Below are 6,471 nucleotides of genomic sequence, written 5' to 3' on the forward strand. Positions count from 1 at the left end.
TAATGTAAAAAATATGTCTATATGAAAACTCCTGAACACGTCTTTAATAATACCTAAAACCTTATTATTACTTTAAAATTGATCCCCAAATTATTCCTGCACATTTTGAATTGGAAAGAATGAAGAGAGTTTTCAAAGTCCCTTTTAAATTTATGTGTATTGATTAATGCATTTATAAGTTATTAAAGTGGCGAGAAATGGCTTTCATTTTTACAAGCAGCAAAATATTTAGTTGCAAGAGAATTTTTGTGTTTGACGTGGCATGATTTTTGTCGCTGACATACGTCCTGAATATTAAATCCCAAGTTTATCATAAATCTTCCGAATTTGATGTAATGGATTTGCTCTAATATTGTAACAGTCCAATTAAAGCTTTTTTTTTTTGGATTTGACAACTTACTAGTAATGTATATGCTTTATTATGTGTTACAATATATATATCAGTTATTTTGTTCTGGTTGATTAAACTAAAGGTTGCTATGTAAGCTGCAGTGCAGTGGGGTTTTTAACGGGGAGACGGCCTACACTAACTGATATATAATTATTTAGTTTGACGTGCAATACAATGATAGAGGTGATGGAAAGCAGTTTTTGAAATGTTGCTTCTGATGTGATAAATTGATAAATGTATTGGACAATACAGTTAAAAAAAATCTAAACTGTCATACTTTATAAAATAAATAAAAATGTCTGTCTGGGATATGCTTTGACCTGAAGTAGTCTTTTTCTTGCAAATTGGTGCAAACGAACCTCATTTTTTTACCAAAAAGTTTCAAATCAAAGCATCGAATGCCAGCAAAATTTAGATTTTTGAAACTTGTAAAAATCTCGGAAGGTTCTTATCTTTACATTATTTTGAACCCTCAATTTATTGCAATATGTTTTTAATTGTTTGGGCAGATTTCGAGAATGAGGCTCGCAGAGGAAACATGAATGCTTGTTATTCATCATTGGATAAAATTACAATTTTTTGTCAAAACATGTTTCGCTTTAATAAGTGTCTTCAGACTTAGGTGCGTCAGAGTATCTTGCCATATCCCTTGGTGTCTTGTATTTTCTGTACAAAGTGTAGATTGTAAAAATTATCTAAGCAACATTTCATGAATTACTGAATATCACTCGCAAAATATTTGTTTAATTTTTCCACAGTGTGGATATATTGTATGATGTAACTTGTAAATGAAGTTAGACAGTTTAGTGTTTGGTTATGTGTTGCCATTAAATAGCATATTAAAGTTTACAGTATTTGTTTGTTGTTGTTGTTGTTGTTGTTGTTGCTGGTCCTTATAACTGTATGCCCAGTTAAAAAGTTAATGAATTTCTCTTGTTGGAGGTACTTTCAGTTTCCAGAATCAATCAAAGATGTGTGAGATACAACCGCAAAGGTTAAGCTTGGAGAAAGCATCTGTACTGGATTCTAAACAGTGAGCATGGGTGCCAATTTATTTTTTTGCCTTTGATCTTGATTTGTGACCTTGACTTTTGACAAGCAAAAGTTAAAAATTTGATTGAATGACAGTTCTGATTTGTCAAATACAAATAGGTACTTAATTGGCTTCTCTTAATTTTTTCCCCCACCATTAGTGAAATTTAGCCACATATTAAAAGCAACAGAATGAAACGTTTTAGGCACCAAAGTAATCCATATGGACATACATTCTACCAAAATGGACTTGCAGGTCATTTATTTGCTATTATGTTATGGTGAACAGGGGTCATGGCCCTTTTTTATAGTTTTATAAGAAGACCATTGAAGTAGTAAACCAGGGGTCACTGGTTTGATCTTCGAGCAAGGCGTTATTTCTCTGTGACAATTTATCTGAGTCTAATAGTTACTTGTCACTCAACTTGTTATAAAACATTGTGTCACTTGTGGGGAATTTGTAATCACTTGTAAGTTATCCAGTAGAGCTGGTTACTGATATTGGTAATCACTGGTTAGTTATTGAGTAGCACTGGTTACCGATATTCGTAATCACTGGTTAGTTATCCAGTAGAACTGATTACCGATAATGATAATCACTGGTTATTCATCCAGTAGAGCTAGTTACCAATATTGGTTATCACTCTTTAGTTATCCAGTAGAGCTTGTTATCTAAATTGGTTATCACTGGTTAGTTATCCAATAGAGCTGGTTACTGATATTGGTTAGTTATCCAGTATTGCATGTTACCTAAATTGGTTATCACTGGTTTGTTATCCAGTAGAGCTGGTTACCAATGTTGGTAACCACTGGGTAGTTATCCAGTAGAGCTGGTTACTGATATTGGTAACCACTGGATAGTTATCCAGTAGAGCTGGTTATAGATATTGGTAATCACTGGTTTGTTATCCAGTAGAGCTGGTTACCAATGTTGGTAACCACTGGGTAGTTATCCAGTAGAGCTGGTTATAGATATTGGTAATCACTGGTTTGTTATCCAGTAGAGCTGGTTACCAATGTTGGTAACCACTGGATAGTTATCCAGTAGAGCTGGTTATAGATATTGGTAATCACTGATTAGTTATCCAGTAGAGCTGGTAAGATGAAGTGACCACTGAGATATTTGTTTAAATCGATGAAGAAAGTAAAAACCAGAAATATACAAACATTAGGCTGCTTTTGAAGATTTTATTTGGCGTGCAGCTTTAATATATATGGTTTATTTGTTTCCAAATTTTGAGGCTCAATGGAAAAACTAATTTATATCTGCATTCAGCTAATACAGCATGTTAATTTTGTCTCCTGCACTGAATTCACTTTTGTGTATTCATGTTTTCAAAATTAATGTTGACGTGTATATTGTTTTATTATGCACCCTGAAATAAGCTCACTTTGTGGTTAATTTGAACTTATGATCGCATGTTGTCCATCGTCTGTGTGCGTGTAATCAACTATTTCATGCCTACACACTAGCAATTTTAAGTTTTAATTCATTCAAACCCAGCTTGAACAGACCTTGTAGCACCAGTAGATCTTCGTTCCTTTTTTTCCTATCCTGATATCATCATGATATGTGTTGAAAGGCCTCGTGTTCCGGACAAATTATAAACATAAATATCATGTGGCAGATTTTTTGGTAAAGTTACATTTAATGGCAAAATTTATCTTCTTTGTGTTTAAATGTTTCCAATAAATCATGCCATAGACTGAAAACCTTGCCTATAATGTCTTGATTGTCCTTTATTTCCAGTTTTATACCTTCAAACCTTAATTATTCAAATATAAACTTTGACCTTAAAATGACCTTTTAGTCAATGTCAAATTATCAGGTTGTGATAGCTTTATCATGTATTTAGGAATTTAATTCATACTTTGGCAATACATTGCAAAAATTGACATGTTGAACTATTCAAGTTTCTCCTTGACCTCAGTCACCTTGACCTCAAAGTCACCTTGACCCTCATCAGGTCGAGTTTTCCTTTTAAATTAATGACTGTTTCCAATGTATACATAAATTAATGACTTTCCAATGTATACATGTCCTTACTCTTTACATATAGCTGTAAGTTTCTCTGGACTTTATGATTTACCCTTCTTCAAATTTTGATCAATAATATTTCATCTTAAATAATTATCTTTTATTCCGAAGAAAGGATAGAAAACTGTAAACACATTTTTCTTGTTTTAAGAAACTCAGTGTTTACAGAAGACATTTCAAATTAATCTATAGCCCACAAAAACATATAACTAACAGATTAATATCCAAGGAGAAGCTATCTTCGACAGACCGCAAAAGGTTTAAAGATATAAAACTGGAAATAAAGGACAATCAAGACATTATAGGCAAGTTTATCAGTCTAAGGCATGGTTTATTGGAAAGATTTAAACACAGAGAAGATAAATGATGCCATTAAATGTAACTTTACTAAAAAGATACGACAGATGATATGGAAATAAAAGCAATACAAATGTCTTTTGTAAAGTGACTGCGGCCTGATCACTTCCTATTCATAAGAATTTACATTTAGGTTCCAATTTGGCAATGGACACTGAACTTACTGTAATTTGCGGTGTTTCATTATATACATTAAGAGGTTTACAGATTAGAAAATATCGTCACTTTAAATGAAAAGTATATACGTATATACAGTTTTTTAGTATTTCACACTTCATATTACACAAGGTTTAACATTATCTCTTTATATTCATCACCTGTTAAACAAACATATCAATAAATGTGTGGAGAGTCATTGATTTCTGTTCACATTTTTAATTACTAGTAAATACAGAAGGTATAAACAAAAGGAATATTACAGCTGTGTGCAAATCTGATAAATATTGAAACTGTCTTGTTGTTATCATAATGTTGTTTTCGTACTTAACCTGCAGGCTTGTAGGGCACTCACTCTTGGGGCTCATAGGGAGCAGTAACCCTATATGCTATTAGGGACAATTAACCTGCGGGTTTGTCAGGGCAATCAACCTGCGGGCTTATAAGGGGCACTCAACTTGTGTGTTTGTCAGGGCACTCAACTTGAAGGCTTGTAGGGGCATTCAATCTGGAAGCACATAGGGGACACTCAATTTGTGGGCTCATAGGGACACTCAACCTGCAGGCTTGTTGGGGCACTCAACCTGCAGGCTTGTAGGGGCACTCAACCTGCAGGCTTGTAGGGGCACTCAACCTGCAGGGGCACTCAATCTGGGGGGCTCATTAGGGGGCAGACTTGACATAAAAATTATTGTGACTTTTGGGAAAGACCTCAGGTGCACCCCTGTGTGTATCATTATTTCAGGCATGCTCTGGCACCTGAGTACCCCGGCAGGGTACATCTTTAGCATTCTACCTTGATAGATTCTTCACATGATCCAAAGCTTGAGGCAGGATTCAAACCCACAGTTGTGAGAAGTAAGTGGTTCAAATTCGACAATCTAAACCACTTGGCTTCAGAGGTCTCATTATATTTATTCTATTTGACATAAAAACAAAACAATGCATAATTATTTTCATACATAACTTAAGTTATAACTATTCAACTCTTTTTCTCATTAATACAAAATGACCACTGGATTTTGCAGGACATTAACTTATTTCCTAATAATAAAAGTCTTTGATACTTTAAGGGTTAAACACAAGAAAACAAGGGTTAAACACAAGAAAACATCAAAAGAAATTCAAAACTTTGGGAAAATGACTCTTGAAAAAACTGAATTGGTCAAATTAAACAGAAATGGGGGTACATATTTGTAAATATTTGTTATGGTTTTTTTTCCAACTCTCCAGGCACACAAAAAATAGACAGAGATGAATTTTTTCTGTTGATAACCAAATCAAGCAAGTCTCTTTTTTTATTCAAATTCATACAGTAAAGTTTATTCTTTGAAATTTCTCTCTGTGATTTTTTTTTTATACCAATTTTAACACAATTTTTTTGACATATCTCTGCAGTGATCCATCTGATTGGCTTTCCTGGATAACTAACCAGTAATTACCAATTTCTCCTCAAGTTACCAATTACTGAATATCCTACATTATTTCTGAATAAGCAGTGAGAGACAAATAACATTTAAACTAAAAGCTGAAGATACAATTGTCGCAAAAGAGTGGATATAACATATAGTACTAATTTTAATTACATGTACAACATTTCTATTAGGATAAATGAGGCGCGTCACGACAAAACTAACATAATGGGTTTGCGACCAGCATGGATCCAGACCAGCCTGCACATCTGCGCAGTCTGATCAGGATCCATGCTGTTTGCTATCAATTTCTCTACTTGTAATAGGGTTGGTATATAAAATATTTTCTCTTTTAAATACCTCTCATAAAAAAACAACAATAAAAACAAATACATAACACCTAGTTTACATAACGCAATCCCAATTATATATGTATCTTTTACTTATAAATTATATTAAAAAACATAAGTTTACAAGCAAAAAAATATTAAAAATCTACTTTAAAAGATTAAACAATTCTAGATTTTAACTACATTATAATCAAAATACCAGTCACAAAAAAGAATAATAATAGAATATTAACACCCACAAAAGACACATAGATAATGCATAAAATTAATAAATATAAAAATATCACAGTTATAATGTAGTAATACATGTTATATTTGAAAATTATAAAACTTTCAAATGTTTAAAAAAAAAAACACAGGAAAAATAAATTATGATAAAAGATATATATTAAATTAAAACAGCAACAGAAAAAATATTAGTGTCTTGCAAAATATCATACTTTGTAAAAATTACAAACTAATAACTAATTAAACTGTCTCAAAGATTCAAGGATTTAATGAGTCCAGTTAAACTTAATGACCCTGTTAACGCAAATTTTTACATGGTTTTATATCATAAATCTGATGCTCAAATGAAGATTTATTTATATTGTAAATTTCAAAAAGCATTATTTGTAAAGATATTACAAAATTTAGCATTTCATATAAAACTTCACTTAACTGTATGTTACATCCTTAATTACAACATACAGGATCTTTGTGATAATTAAATGGGTTTTGTTAGACATAATTCTC

Source organism: Ruditapes philippinarum, unplaced genomic scaffold (assembly GCF_026571515.1).
Source record: "Ruditapes philippinarum isolate M1 unplaced genomic scaffold, ASM2657151v2 ctg6265_1_1_1_1, whole genome shotgun sequence".
In the NCBI taxonomy this organism is placed as follows: Eukaryota; Metazoa; Mollusca; class Bivalvia; order Venerida; family Veneridae; genus Ruditapes; species Ruditapes philippinarum.